This window comes from Vanessa cardui, chromosome 25 (assembly GCF_905220365.1).
Source record: "Vanessa cardui chromosome 25, ilVanCard2.1, whole genome shotgun sequence".
NCBI classification, from domain to species: Eukaryota; Metazoa; Arthropoda; class Insecta; order Lepidoptera; family Nymphalidae; genus Vanessa; species Vanessa cardui.
In genome coordinates, this window is record NC_061147.1 from 9,265,626 (window position 1) to 9,289,442 (window position 23,817).

Sequence of the window (23,817 nt, forward strand, 5' to 3'; positions counted from 1 at the left end):
TGGAGTAGCGTATCGGTTAAAACTGGTATACACACTACTCGACCACCAAGGTTGTCATAGGTTAAAATAATACTTTTTTAAATAAGAACAAAACTCATATTTCGCTATAACAATGGCCTACATTTTCTCATAAAAGTTTTATCGTTAAGAAACGTATACAGGACAAACATATAAGAAAACAATCTGATAATACTATTTAATAATATACGAAATAATAAACTTGTAACCACTATTACCGTTTGCATACGGCAAAGAGAATGTTTTTTGGTCAATGGTAAATGCATGTATAATAAGATACTGGAAAATATAATCAAATAGTTATTTCCCGCGGCTTCAATTGCATTTTGGGGGTTGGTTGTCACATTTTAGGCAAATAAATGTACCCTATATCCTTTCTTGTAATTCAAGTTTGCTGCCTACCAAATTTCATCAAATTCGGTTCATTCGTTTGTTAGTGAAAGAGCGACAGACAGACAGAGTTACTTTCACATTTATAACACTGTTGGCTCTATTTTGATTTCTTAGTAGAACGACACACTATCAAGATATCTCAATAATCTAAGGTACTTGATTATATCTCATTATTTAAATAATATGACGAAGTTAAAACTTTATATTTCTCGAAGAAAGTGGGAACAGAGTAATATAATAAACTTGGAATTAGATTTTCGAAGTGTAACGCAGGGAAGTTGTCGAATTGTTTTTGTAAATATACTCGTGGTAAATTCGATTCGAAAACTTTATTTCAACGGTATCTTACTGATATACAACTGACAAACAATGGACGATATGACTTTGGACAAAACTATTTGACCACAGATTATATTAAAAGTAAAGGTAAAGTAACAGCCTGTAAATTCCCACTGCTGGGCTAAAGGCCTCCTCTCCCTTTGAGGAGAAGGTTTGGAACATATTCCACCACGCTGTTCTAATGCGGGTTGGTGGAATACACATGTGGCAGAATTTCTATGAAATTTGTCACATGCAGGTTTCCTCACGATGTTTTCCTTCACCGCTGAGCACGAGATGAATTATAAAGACAAATTAAGCACATGAATCAGCGGTGCTCGCCTGGGTTTGAACCCGCAATCATCGGTTAAGATGCACGCGTTCTAACCACTGGGCCATCTCAGATTATATTATTTGTGAGTTTTACCATCCACTCATATATTCTAATTGAAATATGTTGTGTTTCGGTTTCGAGGATGCCAGTGAAACTACAGGCCAATGGACAGCCACATCTCAGTTCTCAAGATTGATGACCCATTTGTAGAGAATTGTTAAAATTTCTTAGACTAATTTCTTAGACTAACTTAAAAGGAGCTACCTTCGTAGACTCTCCAGTAAAACACTCTACGTGAAACGTAAAAGTTGAAGAACTGGCCACTATTGAGGAAGGACAAATTGACTTATGCTGCCCTTTGTATTGCGTTCATGGTATGATTAAACCAGGAATGACAGTTTTCGTAAAAGTTGGTAAGGGTATCGATACCTGTCAGCACACTACACTAACCAAATCAAGATAACTTGAACTCCACCAGTCTGTTTTGGAACAGGTTGCAAATGCAATATATACCATGTATATGACTAAAGGATTTGTGATTCAATGTATTACACATTTTTTTTATTTTACCTCTGAATACTTCTGACTCTTAACAAACGTAATAAGTATTAAGAAATAGTCAAGGCTAGCAGTATTGTATTATATTGTTTGTTGAACAAAGTGTATTCGCTCTTATATATATTGTGAAGCTTTGTACATATCTAAGATGTAGATAAAAGCTCCAGGCTAAGACTTTATTCGAGAGAATTTCGCGGACTGTGTGCAGTGTCGACTGATAGCGTTCCTGGTGCAATTTTCTCTTTGTTGAAAGTTGAGATTTTAAGATCTTTTGCATTTAGTAATTAACTTTTAATTTCAAAGACTGCTCTACAGATTGCAATTATATAAATTAATTTATATCAAGATATTAAATATGAGCCGAAATGGCCCAGTGGTTAGAATGACTGCATTTTAACTCATTACTGCGGGTTCAAAACTCAGGCAAGCACCACTGAATATTCCTGTGCTTAATTTGTGTTTATAATTCATCTCATGCCCTGCGGTGAAGGAAAACATAGTGCACATATGCATGTGCCTAATTTCATCGAAATTTTGCTTTATGTGTTTTCCACTAACATGCATTGGTGGAATATGTTCCAAACCCTTCTCGAACACACAGGAGGCGTAAGCCCAGCAGTGGGAAATTTACAGGCTATTGATAATGTTGATGATTATATTGCATTCCAAAACTAAAACCAAAATTTACATAACCATTACCCAAAAATTTTGAAAAAGCGAAAACGAGTTTACCCTTCCCATTCAAACTCCCCCAAACCCTACGAACGTAGGAAGGCTCCGTTGGGAACTAGTTCTAATATATATTACTAATTGGTTTAATCTTTACCATCAATCAACCTTTTCCCTTCAAAGCTGATCCAATTATGAGTATTTTGACCAATTTTATGTATCAAATGAGCTGTAATTTTATTATGAAGTTATTATCGATTTAATTATTCTAAGCTTATGAGTTTGTTTGTTTGTTTTTTTGAAGGACCTAATCTCATGATGAGTCACTATCACCTATATCACTAGTCCGACTTGAATATACCTTAATTAAATATAGAAGCACTCAGTACTATCTACTAATAGATTGTCACTTTAAACACTAACACCGGTTCGGAAAAGAAAATATCCTGACTTGGAAGAACTGTCACTGACTTTTTTGTCAATTTTATGATTTACAGAACATTAAATCTTTTAAATTTGGCAACAAAGGTATTTTGAACGCTTTCTGAGATCGTGTTGTAGAACCGTATATAATCACAAAAGAGTTACTGACTCAATACAATCGCGTAACAGGACAAACAAAGCTAGCCAGTTGAGTTTTTTTAACAGAGAGTACATTTATCGAAAAATATTATAGATCATAAACATCAGTCTACAGTGCGTTCAATCATGAAAATAATATACATAATTTTCATATAACATGTCAATCAAACTCCGATTTTAACGTTAATGAAACTAGATTAGTTATATATAACCAAAATTTACGTAAGGTTTGATCGTATGGAATTCCATTCTCTTATTAAAATTACACTTATGCTTAGAGAGACATGCCTAGCTGAGATGGCCCAGTGGTTAGAACGCAATCTATGCAAGCACAACACAAGCTACCACTATATATATGTGTGCTAATTTGTGTTTATAATTCATCTAGTGCTCGGCCGTGAAGGAAAACATCGTGAGGAAACCTTGTGTCTAATTTTATTGAAATTCTGCATGTGCATTCCTCCAACCCACATTGAAACAGCGTGGTGGAATATGTTCCGAACCCTCTACGTAATGGAAGAGGCCTTATCTCAGCAGTGGGAATTTTACAGGCTGTTACTTTACTTTACTTTACTTTAAGACACAGTATTGTAACAATATATATTGGAGACTCGTTTATTGATGGCATTGTTCGCTACAATTCTTATTCTTTCTTAAACATTCAGCGTCGTCATATATTTTTCAATTTTATTGGCTCAACGTCTTTCTTCTGGTATTAGCAGATTTTTATTCGTTTCGCTCTCAACGTATGAATGATGCAACAACTTATGCATTTGTCTTCGTTGATCTAATGACTAGATATAAAGGCATAGGTTATGAGGTCTTGGTGGAGCTGTTAAAAGTTACTGAGTTTTTCAGTCAATACGATTAAAAAAATACAAATGTAACAGAAATTTCTAGTAATAAGATACAAGTTTAACATCAACTTGAGATGAAATATAAACCACCAACCATTGGACATCTTAATTTGAACCCAAATCTATGTCAGTTGAGATGCATGCGGATTAAACACTTGATTATTTCGGTTATCTATCTATTTATTTGAGAATTGGGAAACCTTCAATGGACGCATAAAAAAGTTTGTATACCAAGACTTTTGTAAGCGTATACTGGCATAAAACACATTTAGATTTTTAATTATGATATATTTAAAGAAGTCACGACATTTTTCCTATTTAAGTATTTACAAGACAATATTATACGGCAGTCAATGTACGAACACAGCGATGTATTCAATTTGCTTGCCTTTTATTTCACTGAATAACAAAGAAGGGAAAACAAACACGATGGAACATTCTAGTAGAAAACAATATGGCCGTTTGTTCTGTTAAAACTTATGAATAAACAAATGTTCGTTGTGAATATACCGATGGCCTTTTTAATGCGTTGGATGATGTAAGGAATTTTTATCATATAAGTTTGGGAATGTTAATATGAATAGCGATGAAAAATGTTGGAGTAATGACCAGATGTTTTAAAGTTTCAGGACCAATAAAGCAACGTTTGCAAAACGATTGCAAAAATGTATTCTTTTCATTTGCACCTAATTCTTTTGTGTCACGATTTTTTTTTTATTAAAACAAATATATACATAATTAAGAGTTAAATAGTTTTTAAACAAAGAATACTAGCAACGCCTCAAAATAATTAACGAATTACTAAGATTGCTATTCATTCGACTTTTTATCACTTGTCGTCCCTAACAGGGAGACTCAGCTCCGCAGCATACGCGGTTAGAAAAGTTAGACAACTAACTGATATTGATACCGCTCGTTTAGTTTATTTTGGTTATTTTCACAGTATTATGTCATATGGCATATTACTTTGGGGTAACGCTGCAGACATTGAATCTGTCTTTATTTTACAAAAGAGAGCAATTCGGTTTATTTATAATCTTGGAGCTAGAGACTCTCTTCGGGATGTTTTTAACAGAGTAGGAATACTCACTGTTGCGTCGCACTATATTTACAACAATATCATGTATATTCACAGTAACATTGATAACTTTGATAAAATCAGTGATAATCATTGTATATGCACTAGAAGTAAGGATAAGCTTATAACGCCAAGTTTCCGACTCCGCAAAGTCAATAAATCTTTCTTGGGGCAAGGTATCCATTTCTATAATAAAATTCCACAGACATTTTTAACTTTGCTGTCTCGTAAATTCAAATAAAGCGTGGAATTAATACCTGTTGACTTCCAGGCAGGATATATTAATTATAAATTGTATTAACTTAACTACCATGAAAAAAATTATTAAAAAAAAATAAATGAAAAAAAAAAAAAATAATATGAAAAAAAAATTAACTACCATGACTGTATTTTTTTAAATGTTGAAAAAGAGTAACTACTGAGTTTCTTGCCGGTTCTTCTCGGTAGAATCTACTTTCCGAACCGGTGGTAGCTTCACCTTCTTAATTGTTAAATGACGATTCAAAAGTGCTTGTAAAAGCCCACTTGAATAAAGTATACATTGATTTTGATTTTGATTTTGATCTTGTTTTACAAGTAAGTAAACAACAATAGCATAAGAGGTCAGGATCGATTCTGCGACTTTTCACTTTACTAAGCGGCCATAAGTGTAGTGTCTGTGAATGGATTTTTTTTAAACGAATACCTCGAAAGGTAACCGATGTATATAATAATGCGTTAAATTTTTCTTGTTGGTAAGGCTTTGTGCAAGCCCGTCTTGGTAGGTACCACCCACTCATCAGTTATTCTACCGCCAAATAACAGTACTCAGTATTGTTGTGATCCGGTTTGGGTGAGTAAGCCAGTGTAACTACAGGCACAAAGGACATAACATCTTAGTTCCAAGGTTGGCACATTGACGATATAAGGAATAGTTAATATTTCTTACAGCGACATTGTCTATGGGTGATGGTGACCACTTACCATTAGGTGGCCCATATGCTCGTCCGCCAACCTATACCATTAATAAAAAAAAATTCTAAGCGTTACGTTACGGTTCATAAATAATCTTTTAATAGTTTACAATCTCACGAGATTATAATGTAACGGGTTTTACAATTTTATGGTGACATATCTTTTTTTTTTTGAGTAACCTAAACATGTATTAGAGAAATAATTGAGACTGCAATATGCTTTCGAAATGGATATTGGTAGTGTCCTCCACTAATTTCCAATTATATTCTTGTTTGGTTTGAACCAATGATCTCAGGACCTTTGGCCTTAATCAGCCAATTCGAATATACCAATTTATCGCCAAACATAATCGTAGTTGAAATTAATTACTATCCTTATCGAGTGACAAAACTAGTCGTTGGATCGATGGTATCAGCGTTGATTTGATAAATGGACAAATACCCGGAGGACAATGCTTTGGCAAAATTTAAATCTGTAATTATTTATGATGGTTCTGTTGATACCTGGTGGTGGGGTTTTTTGCCAGCCTTTCCGGGTAGAGACACCCACTCATTAAATCTTCCACCGCCATACATCAGTACCCATTATTTTTGTGTTTGAAGAGTCCCACTCTTAAAGCCAACTACCACTCTTAAAACTCTTCTAAGCCAGAGCAAGTTAGTTTAGTATAAGTGATATAACATCATACTTCCCATTGTTGGTGGCGCATTAGCAATGTAAGGAATGGTTGATATATCTTACAGCGCCATTGTCTATGAGCGATTATGACCACATACCATCAGGAGGCCCATTTGCTGGTTTACTTACCTATATCATAAATAAAAATTGAAATGCAATAGAAATAAATATAAGCAAGGTTAAAAATAAATGCAATTCAGCGGCACAGTTAATTGGTCTATTCAAATATATTTCTGATAGAAATCGAACGATTGAAATTAAACAGAGAGCTTTTTCATTTAGAAATGTTAACAGACAACAATTCTCAATTATTTGTAGTTTCTGTTCAGTTGCGAGTTGGAAAATATTTTGCCATGTACGTATACATTCAGATCGTATCTGAAATGTCTTATTGAATGCCCTTTTGAAAATCAATTTCACATTGTGTCAAAGTGACAAATAAGAAAGACAGATATTTTTTCGATATCTTCTTTTCTCGTCGAGTCGAGATGGCGCAGTGGTTAGAACGCGTGCATCTTAACCGATAATTACGGGTTCAAACCCAGGGAAGCACCGCTGATTCATGTGCTTAATGTGTCTTTATAATTCATCTCGTACTCGGCAGTGAAGGAAAACATCGTGAGGAAACCTGCATGTGACAAATTTCATAAAAATTCTGCCACATGCACGCATTGGAACAGCGTGGTGAAATATGTTCCAAACCTTCTTCTCTAAGGGAGAGGAGGCCTTTAGCCTAGTAGTGGGAATTTACAGGCTGGTGTTGTTGTTGTTTTCTTGTCTAGCACGAGAAGCGCAATAAAGACAAATTAATCACATTAATCTTTGGCTAATATTAGCATTTGGCAGCGGCATCATTTTTTGTCATTCAAAACAATCATAACACCGGTATTAGACCCCGTATCGTTTAAGAAATTAATGTGATGGGACCGATTATTATTTCTTTAGTGCGGTTCGTAGCGAAAGAGACCTCGTATTAAGTAGGTACTCCATAGCATGCTGTCTAAAATAGGCATCATATAAATATTTATCACTTATCACGGCTTCCGATCAAAAAATCTATGTTTTTCTTAGTCCCACCACACCGACACATACGAGGCGTATCAGACCTCGTACCGCATTGTAAGTGCTAACGTGTTTTAATCACAAGACCATCTCAGCTCTCAAAAGATAGAGTTCCATTAATATCTCTTCGCTTTTAAGAGATTGCAAAGATATGACCATTGCATTAAATAAAAGGGGAAAGGCCTTACCGTTGTTAAATGAAAAATTGTAACAAAGATCTTTGCTGTAATTAACGTAACGGTACTTAAAAAAAGGTCAAAGAAGTAGAATTTCAAACATTTAAAGGCCAAGAGGATTGTGAATGCTTTTCATATTCGTATTTCAAAGGTCAAAAGGTAATACAAACGATTGCTAGAATTACATTATTACCATAATGATTATGAAATAATATTGCATATTTATTAATGTTATATTTATATGGTTTACATGTTGTGTCCTGTTCTTGGAATGTTAAATCGTTTAAATCAGAAAGAGACAAATATTGTTTAACAATATAGTGTTAAAAATAGTTTTTCATACTAATTATTATCTATCATTGTGGTCTTTCTCAATGATATATAATAATTAGTATGAAAAGAATAATAAAAGAAAGAAAGACCACAGTGGCGTGCACTGGGAGAGGCCTATGTCCAGCAGTGGACAAAAATAGGCTGATGATGATGATGATGATGATGATGATGATTATCTATCATTATATGTATGACTTGAAAAATTGAGGAAGTCATTTGATTATATGAGGACAAACGAAGTGAGACTCTCTTCCATAATTTATGATATTATAATTCTTTTTTCGTTTGAATTAAAAGCAAAAATACTAACACTAAAATCGGAAACTAGGGAATAATTTTCTTACGTTGAAATTTAATCTTAAGAACTTTTGTAAAATGAGTTTTACAAGCCAAACTTTAAGATCCATTCCATAATAGTACCATTAGGTGCTAAAACCTTTCTTACGCGTGCCTCTTAACCGATGATTGCGGGTTCAAACCAGGCAAGCACCACTGATCGTTCACGTGGAAAACATCGTGAGAAAACCTGCATTGACTAATTTCAACGAAACTCTGACATTTTTATCCACCAAACCGCATTGTGGAATATACTCTAAACCTCTTTAAAGGGAGAGGAGGCCTTATGCCAGCTGTGGGAAATTTAAAGGTAGTTTGTCAATTTTCGAAACGATTGTGAACTTATCGTCTAAAGTATTCAATTTAATGATTCGATTGTCACGCGATGAATCGTATGTATGTTATATAATAGTCATACACTTTAGTCTTTCGACTCACGAAATCGAAGTCGATTTCTGATTTTCAGATTTTTGGGACGATAGGTCTTTTACGCGGTCTACAGTACAAGTTTATACAGATGATAAAAATCGTGAAATTAATACCTGTTGACTTCCAGGCAGGATATGTTACATACATATATAACTGTATTTAACCAACATGTCTTTTGAAAATTTAGAGTGATGAGTAAGATGTCGGTAAATAAATTCTGACTGTATTTAAATAGGATATTTTTGCGCATGCCTGTTTTAGTAGTTACTACTGCATATATTACCGCTTAATAGCAATTAACATTGATAAGATTTGTCTGAGCACATTAGAAATTTTTTTTTGTCTCACTAGAAAACTCGCTACGCCTTTTCCCCCCAGAAGTGGGGTTTGTGGGACACGCCGGTGCTGAGAACAAATACCCCTAGTACACCCGAATACCCACTAAAAAACCAGCGGTACCCTCTTCGTCTTTTCGAAAGACGCCACAGGATCAGGAGGAAAATGCAATATATGGTTTTAAACTTCAACTGGTTCTAATTTGTATAGTTGGTGTCAACTCATGATCTGTTGAACTAATTGCCAAATTGCCTAAAGAAATATTTAATACAAATATTATGCCGTTTGAAAACAGTACGTTTGAAGAATATAGGAGTTTATATTTCAATAGAATGAAATTAAAATCTTCCAATTCGGTTCAAAGATTTCCAGGTAATCGTATACATAAAGAGATCGCTTGGAATGAGCTGTTCTTTCGTTGTCGTGAATCACATCATTAAAATACTCGTATTTTAGTGATGAATTGCTCCATTTGCTATTCAAAACATTTTGGTAACTTTCTACAAGCTCTTATTTAACTAGAAATGTTTGATAGATGACTGTGTATTTTTAGGGCCAATTTGACCTCATTCTACACTCTAAATTGACACCATACTCTTCTTATCTTTCCATGGTAAAGCCATAGATACGACACACGATTTAATATTACGAAACTCCGCACCCCATCCATCAATGAAAAATTCGTTTTGAAAGTAAAGTAACAGAATATATACATATATGACAAAAAAGAATTATGTTACAATTAAAAGTGAATACGAAGAGATTAATTAAGTTAAAAATCTAATTAAATAATTGATATTCTACAAATTGTTTATAGAATAGGAATTTCTTATAAATAATGTTTATAAGAGACACCAAGTAGGTATTCAACAAAAAGGCGATGTCACACATCACGAACGACAACCTCCGTGGTTGAGTGATGTGTACACCGGTTTTCGTGGTTACGCTACATTGAGGTCCCAAGTTCGATTTTATTTATTATTACATAAGGGTCTTAGGTTCGAAGTTTGTAGCTAAATAATCGAAGTATGCTTTTCTTCTGATATAGGCAGACAAATGGTCGAGCTGATGGTACGGGTAAATAAAATTTGGCGCTGTAAAAAATATTGAGTATTTTTTATATCATGAATGCATCTGCAGTTACACTGGGTCACTCACCCTTTAAGTTGGAAGGAATGAGTGATGTTGGAAAACAAAGTATTGCTGCTTAGCGATGGAATATCCACAAAGTAAAATTTTAATTGAATCAATATTATCGTTATTAATTAAATATGTTGGAAATGAATCTTTCATATCATTATTAAGATGAAAATTATTTTATTTTTTAATAATGTAATAATTAAAGAAAATTATACAGTATAAGATCATGAAAGATTGTAAGACGGTTTGTTGATTTTCGTACAGGATAAAATAATAAAATTTAATTTTAAATGATGAAAAGTAAACTCCATATTAATAAAAGTAGCTCCTGAGTTCCTTGCCGTAGTTTTTCCTATATATATTTTTAATAAAGATTCTGAAGTGCTTTTAAGAGCCTAATTGAATGAGGTATATTTTGTTTATGATTTCGAAATTCACTCACTTATTTCAGATTTAGATCGAGATTGCGATAACACGTTTCTTTTGTGATAAACTTTGAATGAAACCATAAAAATGTGAAGCAGAGTTCAAAGAAATTACAGCGCTCACGTTTAAATTAATGCAGCGACATTCACGCAAGGTTAAAGAAAGGTTGAATATTACATACCTCATACACACATACATACATACATACATACATACCTCATGGCATTAAAAAAATTAAAACATTTAAATTTTTCAAACGAACACAATAGAGCAAGGCTTAAAAAAAATTTAAACTTCAGAGATGAAAATTTTAGATACGAAAAGTCAAATGTTTATGGTTTTAATAATGATATTATTTCAAAGGCAATAAGGTTCAATTTCGTTCGGTTTCCTCTCGCTTATCACTGATAGCGATAAGATATATGAAAACAAAGAACTTCTCCATCACAATGATAAAACAAACGTTATCAAAATGCAGCCAACGCTCGTCCTTGGGGGAGATAAAATCAAGTCGAAATTGTACTTTGTGATTTAATACAAAGTAATATTATGAGCCACAATGACCCAGATGGAACACGTGATCTTTTTTGAAGATCAAATTTTCATTTCCCTTTTTACTTATTATCATAATCTATGTTTTATATGTAACTACAGGCACAAGGGACATAGCATCTTAGTTCCCAAGGTTGGTGGCGCATTGGCGATGTAAGGAATAGTTAATATTTCTTACAGCGTCATTGTCCATGGGTGATGGTGACCACTTACCCACCACTTACCCTAAACCGAAGCCACGGGTGACTACCAGTATTCAAATAAAGGGTTTATTCGAAAACACACTGTCAAATATAGCAATAAAAGATTTACAGACGACAAATTAGAGGGGAATAAACGAGATATATTATATATACATAATATGTATATAGGTATTAGGTTACAAGTGTTACTTATTTAGAAGTCATTTAAAAAATGGTAGTTAAATTAATTAAGCTACGTTGTGAAGGAAGACATGCTGAGGAAACCTGCACGGGTTAGATATAATTGTGCAATCACTACCTGTTATAACTGAAATATGAAAAAAGATTAAAATAAATCATCTACTGTAAAGAATTTTACCTAGCAAAATAAATTCACTTACTAATAAAAAAAATAACAAAAGGTATTACAATGTTTTCAATAAAACATACAATGATAATCGACAAATGTTTCTTATTCAATTTAATTGACATTGGTGTAGTAAGAAAAATGTTTTTTGGGTCTAGTTCCACTGGCTCACTCAGTCTTGTAACAGACCATACAATAACTGGGTGAATTCCTGGGATTCCTCATTTATACAATAATTTTATAACCTGTAAATAAAATGACATATTTATGTTTTGTGTACAGTACATTGATTGAAATGATTTTCAATATCAATAAACATTGCATCACAAATACATCGATCTGTGTTTTTTATCGCACGTTTTTTCCATTTATATAACAAATAGCTTGATAACACAATAAAAAAGTGATGTATATCAAAGATAAAGGTAACGTCAGACTGATATGTGTATCCTTCATCACCTAAGAAAAAAACCTCTGCATTACATTTTCGACATTTCATAAAATAACTGTTGACTTCCAGGCAGGATACATTACAACTACCTACCTACTAACTACCGAGTTTCTTGCCGGTTCTTCTCGATAGAATCTACTTTCCGAACCGGTGGTAGCTTCACTTAATTGTTAAATGTTAAATGTTGTTTTGAATTATTATATAGTCATATGATTTACCAGCTATACCCGCGACCTTGTACACGTAAGAATTATAGCCTAATTATTGTAGCCTAAGTAACTCCTTATATATCAGTTATCTGCCAGTGAAAGTCCCGTCAAAATCGGTCTAGCCGTTCCAGAGATTAGCTGGAACAAACAGATAGACAGACAGGCAGACAAACAGACAAAAATTTAAAAATGTTATTTTTAGTTACCGTAGTTACCGTGTATACATACATATCCATTGAATTAAGAAGGGCTATTTTAATATTACAAACAGACACTTCAATTTTATTGCATGTCTAGATTAAATGTCAAAATAAACATGCTAAGTACAAAATTCGAAAAGATCAAACCCAAACTAATACAATATTGTTTCATTGATAAAACATTTTCGAACAAAACATATTCAACGTTCACATTTAAAATACCAATATCAAAAACGATGTCACTCAAAGTGTCTTTCTTCATGTTTTTATAATTTAACAGGTAAATGCATTCAGGGCTTATCCCTTGTTCTGTTTACTGAAAGGGTGAGAGGAAAATCCATTATCCTGCCCACTTCTTTTGTAAATAATAAACGTTTACAAACAATGAAATATTTAAATTTCGAACGCTTCACTAATCTTCCGTTCTTAAAACGCTGGTTTAATTAATTTAGATTTTATCTCAACGCTCATTGGTCTATTATAGCGTCATCAGATGCTACCGACCAATCGTCGTGGTCCGATTGATGCTTAATAAGTTAATAGGGCTTTAATCAGCGTTCCAAAAACTAGCAGTTTAGATTTATTTTGATACTGTACATAATTAATAATAAGAAATTACGTAATATAAGAAAATTATATTACAAGATTATTTTTACTTGGTGGTGGGGTTTGTGCAAGCCCATCTAGGTAGGTACTTCACTCATCAAATATTTCATCGCACAAGAACAGTGCTCAGTACTGTTGTGTTCTGGTCTAAAATGTGGTTGAGCCAGTGTTGATATATGGTATGCAAAAGGGACATAACATTTTAGTTCCCGAGGGCAGAGCATTGGCGATGTAAGAATGATTAATATTTCTTGCTGCGTCATTGTCTATGGTGGTGGCCCATTAGCTCATGCCCATCTATGAAAACGTAAACGCTAGCTTAACCCTACGAGATAGATAAAAATAATACATTTCAGTATTGCAAACCTCAAAAAGGTCCAAAAAAAGTCCGATAGGCTTGTAGCATATGTCTATCTCTTAGGAATAACCTCCAATAACCATTTTTTACCCTTTACTTTTTACGAGGAATTATGGCCTATTAATCACTACCAATTAAAAAACTGACTGTAAAAGCTCAGAACATTTTATAGACATTCTGTAGTATAGTTAGTATCAGTATTACACGTGTGCGAAGCCGGGGCGGGCACTGGTATTGAAAAAAGAAATTTAATTTGGAAAGACATCCATCCAAATGTTCCAATTTATAATATTGGTATGAATCAGTTGCTCTGGTCCATTCCAGCGAAATATTCATAATATTCATCCAATTAACAAAATATAACATCAAGTTGTCAGCCCAATCCAGTCAAATAATGGAATTATTTAAGGTTCAAAGGGAATAATTAGGATTTTTGTGCAGGAATTTATACAAAGCATATTTTTAAACGGTATTTTAATTGTTATTTCAAACAGAGATTATTAATTTCCCTTTCACGTTTGCTCGTTTGAACAAATATATATTATTGTTAGGTTAATTATAATATTGCTAACGACTCGTCCCGGCTTCGTATGGGACATAAGTTTTTTTTAAATGTCTACCTTTTATTTGTATATTTTTTCGACTATTTTTGGGACTTTGTTTTATACTATGTAGCGATTATGCAAGAGTAATATCTATGCTGATATAATATATATATATATATATATATTATGCTTAAACCGATTGATTCAATTTAAGTTAGGCTCCGATTCAACAGACATGATTTTTTATTTGTTTTAAAATCGTACGGAACCCTGTAGTGGAAATAAACAAATTTACTTTCGCATTTATAATCATAAGTAAATAAGATTATAGAAGCAATTGATAAATACGTAATCTTTATATATTTTATATATTACTTCAAGTTAATAGCTTATTGTCATCTAATCGATTTAATGTTTATTTATATCTGTGGCATAAAAGATAAAGGTACGATATCGTTACAATATTAAAATAAATAAAGTTATGAGCTTAAAATTTGATAAATATGTGATTCAACAAATTAAACATTGTACTGCTCAAAACAGGCGCCATGTTGAATTAAAAATCTATAAAGATATCGATATCACTCATAATGAGGATTAGTATTCCAATGATACTCCAATTATCCAAATCTGCTCAACCATTGAAATATAATAGTGCAATAGATAATAATATATAATAATATATAATAGTGAGAAACTCATACCACCACAACAATTTTAAAATATAATCTATCCCCTAAAAAATGTTTTTATATCAAACATTTATTAAAATGAAAAAGAACTAAAATTTCCCAAAAAATTATGGGTCTCTCTAAAAAATATTTCAACAGCAAAAATTTTGACAAATCGTCACATAAAGACAAGGAACCAATGTACTTTATTTTTAATTCCATCGAGTGGGTTTTATCGTTATTCTAATCCCATCCAATAAATCTTGCCGACGACAATTTCCAAACAACATTTATGTGACGTTAGTCAAGCAACAATCAATAAAGAAGTTTGACTTACAGCCAAGAAAGTTTCAAGAAATTCGGTCAAGAGCTACCTTAGAGGAAATGTTTTTAACTTTAAATTTTAATATATGTATTTCGAAGGAAACTTGTGAGAATTGCGCCTTGTGTGGATCGTCCAAAACGGAACTATGACGGCCTTGGTGAAAACTTAATACGATAAAACTAGTAAGATCAGAGACGTAGATTTTGACACTGCTCCAAAGAAACCTGTATTTCACACAATATGGCAAAATACCATCCGACACCATTACCGCCGATCATGAGATGAAGTATTAACGCAAATGAAACACCTGATTTTGAACTCTTTTGGTTACGCTTATCCATCAAATCAAAATAAAGTTATTCCTTTTTTTAAGTAGGTACATAATTATACTTTGAATCGTCATGACATATAATTAAGGTAATTGAGAGCACTATTACTGGAAATCTAGGGTACATTACGTGATTTTTCATGAAAATAAAGAGTGTCAGACAACTTGAAAAGTCAATAGTAATCCTGAAATTTTGATAGTGATGATACCTAGATATCAAGCATGCAGGCACATCGAACTAAAAAAAGTAGAAAAATAGAAATCCTCTTTAAAAAGGGTGTACGTAGACCTAAGCGCGACCTTCAAGAAACACAGAATAAAGAAAGATTATATATCTCTTCAAGTGGTATCCGGATTTTTAAGGACATATATTTGTACAATTGTTATAAATTCGAAAGTTAATCTGTCTGTTACCTCCTTACCATAACCACTGAACTGATTTAGATGGAATTAGGAGATAGCTTCAGTCCCGAATTGGAACGTTAACTATTATAATGTTGTCTTAAATTTTCGCGATTATTACACATTTAAATTAAACTAGTTATTACGGATTTTAATCGCGTCAGTCTACCCGTGACCACGAACGCTGTAAAGTGCTCGAAACGTCGGGATGTCCAAAAATATAAATTTAATATATAAATAAATAAATAAAATAAAAATAAAAAAGCCTTTTATTCCATGCATAAATTTACATATTACGTTATACATTTTTATTTATTTTTTTTTAAAGTTATATAAAAATAAGGTTTTGAATATTTAAGTAGTTACAATATCGAATTTTTTTTTTTTTTTTTAAATATCTAATTTTTGAATTTATAGATAAAGTGTTTCTTCTTGAAAAAACTTGTTTTTGCATGGACCCCTCTCAGGTGAAGGCCTCCTCCAAGGCGTTCCATTCATCTCTATTCTTTGCTGTTATTAACCAGCTTGTCCCTGCGATCTTTTTTATGTCGCCCTCCCATCTTGTGTAAGGTCTTCCCGCTCTCCGTTTGCCTGCTGGGCCCTTCCATTTAGTGACATTTATTGTCCATCTCTCATCAACATAGCGGGCTACATGGCCAGCCCATCTCAGTTTCTGTGATTGGGCATACGACAGCGCATCTATCGCTTTTGTGTGATGTCTTATCTTTGTGTGTCGAATCTTGTGTATCTTTTTTATATTGAGCATGCTTCGTTCCATACCCTTCTGGCATGAACTAATTTTATTTTTAATTTTTTTCGTGAATTTCCACGTTTGACAGCCATATGTTAAAGAAGGTAGGATGCATGAGTCTAAGATTTTCTTCTTAACTTTAATTGACATGTTACTTTTGAAAACATATTTTAAGCTCCAATATTTATTCCAGGCGTTTTTAATTCTACGCTCTATTTCCATTTCATTACCATCTTTTATGCAGCTTATTTGTTTACCAAGATAGATGTATTGGTTCACGTACTCTAGTGGTTCATTTTTTATTTTAATACTCGCCTTAATGCTGTTTGTCATAGCTTTCGTCTTTGAAAGATTCATCTCTAGTCCCACCTGTTTGCTATTAGCTTGAAGTGTCTCTAGCATATACTGCAAACCACGGCTGGTCTCTGATAATAATACGATGTCATCTGCGAATCTTAAGTGGCTTAGGTACTTGCCATTGATGTTCAAGCCGCATGTTTTCCAGTCCAGTTTGTTTATGATGCTTTCTAGTACAGCTATAAAAAGTTTCGGGGAGAGTGGATCACCCTGTCTTACTCCTCTCTTTATAGGAAAGCTTTGACCAATTTTTTCTAGCTTAACTTTGCTCGTGCTGTTTCTATATATGCCTTTTATAATTTTTTTGTACGTATTTTCTATTTTTTGAGCTTCTAGGGCCTCCCAAATACTTTTATGAGATATCGTATCAAATGCTTTTTGGTAGTCGACAAAAGCGATGTAAAGCGGTCTCTGTTTTTCCTGGTACTTCTCAATTACTAAATCTAGATTATGTATGTGATTCATTGTGGAGAAATTTTTTCGAAAACCTGCTTGTTCCACCGGTTGCCATTTGTCTAGCGTGCCGCTTATTCTCTTATTTATGATTGAGGAAAAAAGTTTATATAGCGTCGGTAAGAGACTAATGGGTCGGTAGTTACATATCTCTTGTGGGTCACCTTTTTTATAGAGCAAGATTATATTTGATTCAAGCCATTGCTTTGGTATAATTGCTGTATCTAAGATGAGATTAAAAAGTTGAACCAATGGCTTGACTAGCAGAGTTCCACCATACCTAATAGCCTCGTTTGTAACTTTGTCTGGACCTGGGCTTTTATCTGATTTTAAACTCTTTATTGCTTGAATAATTTCTAATTCATCGATCGGTTTTATTTTTTCTTCGGCACTATTCCTCTGGATCTCTACATTCTCCTGTTTATTTGAATTTGGTAAAGTATGTGTATCTGGTTTTTCGCTATATAAGTCTTGGTAGAAGTTTGTGGCAATACTAATAATATCTTTGCGATTGTGTTGTGTTTTTCCCTGCCGTTTCAATCCCTCGATCCAGGTTCTATTTGTTCGTAATTGCCTGTTAGCCTTTTTTAGGCTCCCATGACTTTCGACAATTTTTTCTATAGTATTTGTCCTGTAGTTTTTGTAGTCAAGTTTGAAGTATTTGCTCGTTAGCTTGTATAATGCGCTAAGTTCGTTTTTTTTGGGAACGGGACTTGTTTTTCGTCTTTTGAAGTATCTGCCTTCTTTTTATAAGTGATAAAGTTCTTTCAGATAGTATCTTTTGTTTTGTAGTGCGTTGATTTTTTGAGTTTGTAGCTTCTAGGCTTTGTTTAATTGCTAAAACCAGTGAATCATAGCATCCTTGAACATATTTTTAATATACGCGATTAAAATCCGTAATAACTAGTTTTATTTAAATGTTAACTATTATTCTAATTTACCCCTCGAGTGGGTAAAATGTGGAGTGACGGAATATGGTATATGTAAAGTTTGGTAAGTCTCAGGCTAAAGCAAGTTCAGCCAGTATCCAAAATTTTGACACAGTTCTTATTTTGAATTTATTAACGTTTGTTAAATAATAAATAAACATTACTACTTTTCTATCAATCTTTTTCTCCCAAAAATTAATTCTTTTAATAAGTGATATATATCCTGTATTATTTTCTCTACAAGTAGGTGGAAAATCTGAAAACGTGAAAGCGTAATCAAATAACATACCTTTGCATTAATAATATTAGTTAGACATAAGTTTGCAATAACTCCATCATTTTTCTAGTAACTAGCCCAAAAGGATCAAAGTCTTGAGTTCAAAACGGAGTTTAAATTTTTCTTCTGTAGACAAATCCTCAGCAGAAATTGGTAGTGTCAACACTGCCTCACATTATCAACGACTTATAAGATTATTCCCGGTGGAGTCTAATCTCCAGGTTATCTTTCCGGTTGTGTCTGTTTATGAGAGTAAGGGATACCTTGCGTAGTTATAAGGTTTCTTAAGAATGGTCATCATAGTCAAAATAGCTCAAGACGGTCCATTATCTAACTTACTAATTACTTGGTAGTAGGGCTTCGTGCAAGCCCGTCTGGGTAGGTACCACCCATCCATCAGTTATTCTACCGCCAAATAACAGTACTCCGCATTGTTGTGTTCCGGTTTGAAGGGTGAGTGAGCCAGTGTAACTACAGGCACAAGGGACATAACGTCTTAGTTCCCAAGGTTGGTGGCACATTGACGATGTAAGGAATAGTTAATTTTTCTTATAGCGTCATTGTCTATGGGTGATTGTGACCACTTTCCATCAGGTGGCCCATATGCTCGACCGCCAAACTACACAATAAAAAAAATTGGTTACTGAAATAGATCAACAGCACTCATTAGACCTATTGGATGTTCTGATTGATTACAAGGATTTTTTGGAAAAATGGTAATTGAACAGTTATGTTTAGTGGTAAAACAAATACATCATATGGAGTCACGAAGGCAATTTAAGGTGTGACTTCATGAGAGAAAAGATCAAGAGAGATATAAAAGTCATAATATAATATTATACTTATAGATGAAAACAAAGCGTGGAGTTAATACCTGTTGACTTCCAAGCATGATATATTAATTTAAATAATTGTATTTAACTAACATGACTTTGTATTTTTTAAATGTTAAAAAAGAGTAACTACTGACTTTCTTGCCGGTTCTTCTCGTTAGAATCTACTTTTCGAACCGGTGGTTCACCGAAATATAAAATGACGATTCAAAAGTGCTTGAAAAAGCCTACTTGAATAAAGTTTATTTTGATTTGTTTTGATTTGATATCCCCTTTGACATAAGCTAACATTATGCTAACATTATGCTAAAGTAGATTTATAGAAACTATACCGCATTTCGTATATAGGACAAAAAGTTGATATTTTTTATGTGATTTTTTTTTCACAGCACACAAAGCGTCCGTCATCGCAATGCGACGTTTCATTTCACGTCATACCTCGTAGTTTTTAATACATTGTCATACATTACTATTATGACATGGCAAAAAACCGTTAACCTTATGGTTTGTTAAAGATTCATACGTAGGAATATTTTATGATCACATCTCATAGTCGTATTTATTGAAAATATTATAAATCAACAATAAGTGGTCACCACCGCAAATTTGGCACTGATTAACATATAAACCATCCCTTGCGGTGGAACATATATCAGTAGTATAGATAATTACAACAAGATCCTATTAAGTATCTTGTACTAGTTCATCTCTATCTGAGATATTTGGAGAATCTAGTGTCTTGACTACCTCTTTCAAATACTAGTGTCGTGATTAGCAAGCTAATGGTCATTATTGATAAAAATTCGCCTATTCGTAAGCAAAACGAATCCTTTCTTGAATATAATAACCAAGCATTAAGCAATCTCTAAGCCTTAAAAATTAGGACGAGAATATAGTAAGATATATGTCGCTATGTTCCTGTTGTATAATCTTATTAAAGGATTTTAAGAGCTATTTTTCAGGCTATTTACCAATTTAACTAAGCTAATGGGACGCCTGCGATGCTAATTAGTAATTACACGCAAGAGAATTACGAAGGATAAATTCTCGGTAGAAATGTAAAGTTTTTTAATTCGTTCAAGATCATTATTATTAAGATCTGAGATGCCCCAGTGGTTAGAACGCGTGCATCTTAACCGATGATTTCGGGTTCAAACCCAGGCCAGCACCACTATATATATTTGTGCTTAATTTGTGTTTATAATTTATCTTGTGCTCGTAAAGGAAAACATCATGAGGAAACCTGCATGTGTCTAATTTCATCGAAATTCTACCCCATGTGCATTCCACCCGCTAATCCGCATTGGAATAGCTGGGTGGAATATGTTGCAACCCCTCTTCTAAATGGGAGAGGAGGCCTTAACCCAGCAGTGGGAAATTTACAGGCTATTACTTTACTTTTCAAGATTATTCCATTTTGTGACATTAAAAAGAATATTCTCTGGACTTTTTTACATATACCATTTCAACATTATAGCCGGAAGACGTTCACTCCTTGATAAAGGTCTCCCAAAAGGAAGATTGTTTGTAAGAAATATGTAAAGACCTGGTTTTTGAATCGCGCTTGCGTTTGGTTCGTCCTAATTTTTTCGATTACCACGTAGTTGTTATAAGTAGCAGCAGGAAATGTTCTTTTCTTTGTATCTTGAATATATACCATAACTGCCACACTTGGCAGATGAATTGGCAATGAAAAGATAGTCAGAGAGACGAAATTAGATCGGGTGGTACTCGTCACCACACCCTTCTTTAGTTTTGGTTCTAAGATATGAAGGAGTTTCAACAATGCCTTTTATGTTGGACTTTTGAGAAAAAGTCTGAGACTGAATATTTTACAAGAATGGTTTCGCTTCAGGGAAAATCATGAAAATTGTGACTCGAGAAAGCATGTGTCCATTCGTGAATTAAAGTGAATCACATGGTAACATGACCAAAAAAAAAATGGTCTGTATATCTATCGGCAAAAGAGCTCATTACATTTCCTACTTATCAACCGAATTTCTTGTTTTTTTTTTTATTTAGGTATAACGAGCTACAGTATTACCAATAAAGAAATTCATGCAAAATCAAAATATTCTTTAGTCACGTGAGATCTTTAAATCTTCATATTACGGGTATTAACTAAACCGGTTTGGAAAGTAGATTCTCCCGAGAAAATTGTTCAAACACCGCACAAACATTTCACAGGTGTTCGTTGAATACTGATTGCTCTCTTTCCGTCATTATTGATTTTATATTCGAAAGACAAAGACAACATTGTTTGCTTAATCACCCCATAAATAACATTCTTAAGCAAACCAAAAGATTTGTAGGTATATTTTGCCTATGCTTATATTTATACTAAAATGAAGAGACTGTAGATTTATTTTGTTTTGTATTTGTAATCTCCGGAACGAATGTTCCAATTCTGCTTTCACTGGTCGATTAATCCTGAATGCTATGGAGTATATATTTTATTTACATAGTATTATTTTCTTTATTAATAATATGCATTGCGAAGCTAGGGTAAGTCATTGGTATTAATAAATTTGGTAATTCCGTCTCAGATTAGAGTGCACTCACTAGATACGTATACATGTTACGATAAAGTGTTTTATCTATGTATATTTAAATATAGAACACTTGCTTCCGTCGTGATAACTTTATAATAATTGATAAGGTATTACTTCATAAGAAACCTTTTTGGGGCTAAGCTCTGCTCTCTTCTCGAGGAGAATAGTCAACCACGCCACAGACAAAATTTCATTCGGCACACGTTTTTTAGGACGTTTTTCTTAACCGTCAGTATGTGATTTACTTTTTGTTATATATTAGTCTAGCGACCCGCCCCGGCTTCGCGAGGGTGCAATACTGATACAAAATTTTCTACAGGATTTCTGTATTTATGACAACACATTAGAAACATATAAAATAATCAGTGTTTCTTTTCTATATTGTCCATGTATTATACAAAAACCTTCATCACGAATCACTCAATCTTTTAAAAACAACCGTATAAAAATCCGTTGCGTAGTTTTAAAGATATAAGCATACATAGGGATATATATTTTAGGGGAGGCCTATGTCCAGCAGGGGACGTCCTTCGGCTGAAATTATGATGATGATGATAGGGACATAGGGACAGAGAAGGCGACTTTATGTTATACTGTGTAGTGATAGTGATAAAACATATCGCAATGAGCCAAAGCAGCACACACGCAGAGCAAGAACGTTTACTCAGTCTTAATTATGAATTGATGAACCATGACTACGAATTCTTAAGGTTAAATAATGTCGAGCCTCACCACTGCCCAAATTTCAGATATATAGTTTAGGATATATTAATACTTTATAATATTCAAGCCCATCTGAAGGTCCAAAGTTGCCACTGCTGGGTTAAGGCACTCCTCTCTCTGTGAGGATAAGGTTAGGAGCGTACTTCATCACGCTGTCCAAATCCGCTTTGATTGATTCACATGTGGCAGGATTTCGTTGAAATTAGACACATACAGTTTTCTTCATGATATTTTCCGTCATAGCTGAGCTCGTGATGAATTATAAACACAAATTAAGCATATGAAAGTTTATTGGTGCTAACTTGTGTTTACACCCGAAGTTATCGGTTAAGATAATCATGTATACGACAAACAGCAATGCTCTGTATTATTATTAATGTGTGCGCATATAATTTGAGTAATATTACTGATACAGGGGTATAAAGTAGTGCTTTACAAGGCTGATAGCTGAAATTTAACGACATAATCTGAATAAGACCTGATATTACTTTTGACCAATTAAGAGTAAAAAATGGCCTAGAATTAAGAGGGTTTAATTTGAAGCACCACTCTAGTTAATTGTTGATGATAAATGATTGTTATCTTCACTACTATTACAAATACCAAAATAACTTTTTGTCTGATGCTCGTAATAAACGATGCCTAGTCTAAACCTCTGAAATTATTTAGATGAAACTTGATACAGATTTAGCTTGAACCCTCACCTTAAAAATTGAAAAGTTGTATGAAGATTTTCATGGCCGTTTTCCAATGTCGAAGATAAAATTAACATTTTTATTTTCATGGCTATGTAGGCTATTAAAAAAAGGTTTAACTGAACATATTAATTAAAGTTTAAAGACAGGATTGTTTAAGAGTTACAGCATCATCATGCTCTTGCCCTTATCCCAGTTTTACTTAGGGTCGGCGCGGAATATCTTTATCATACTTCTCTCGTCATCTCACCAGTAACATTCTTTCTAACCATATCGTCTTTCACACAATCCATCCATGACATTATACAGAATGACATTTGATTTAAATAAGAATTCAACAATGACAAAGTAATAAGTATGGGACATATAATCCC

At 33.4% G+C, this 23,817-nt stretch overlaps 1 protein-coding gene across 1 annotated transcript in view; it reads right to left on the bottom strand.

Moving 5' to 3' along the window:
* The window catches only part of LOC124540413 (protein boule), a 50,673-nt gene that overhangs the window by 21,354 nt on the left and 5,502 nt on the right, over positions 1-23,817 (bottom strand). The window lies entirely within an intron of this gene.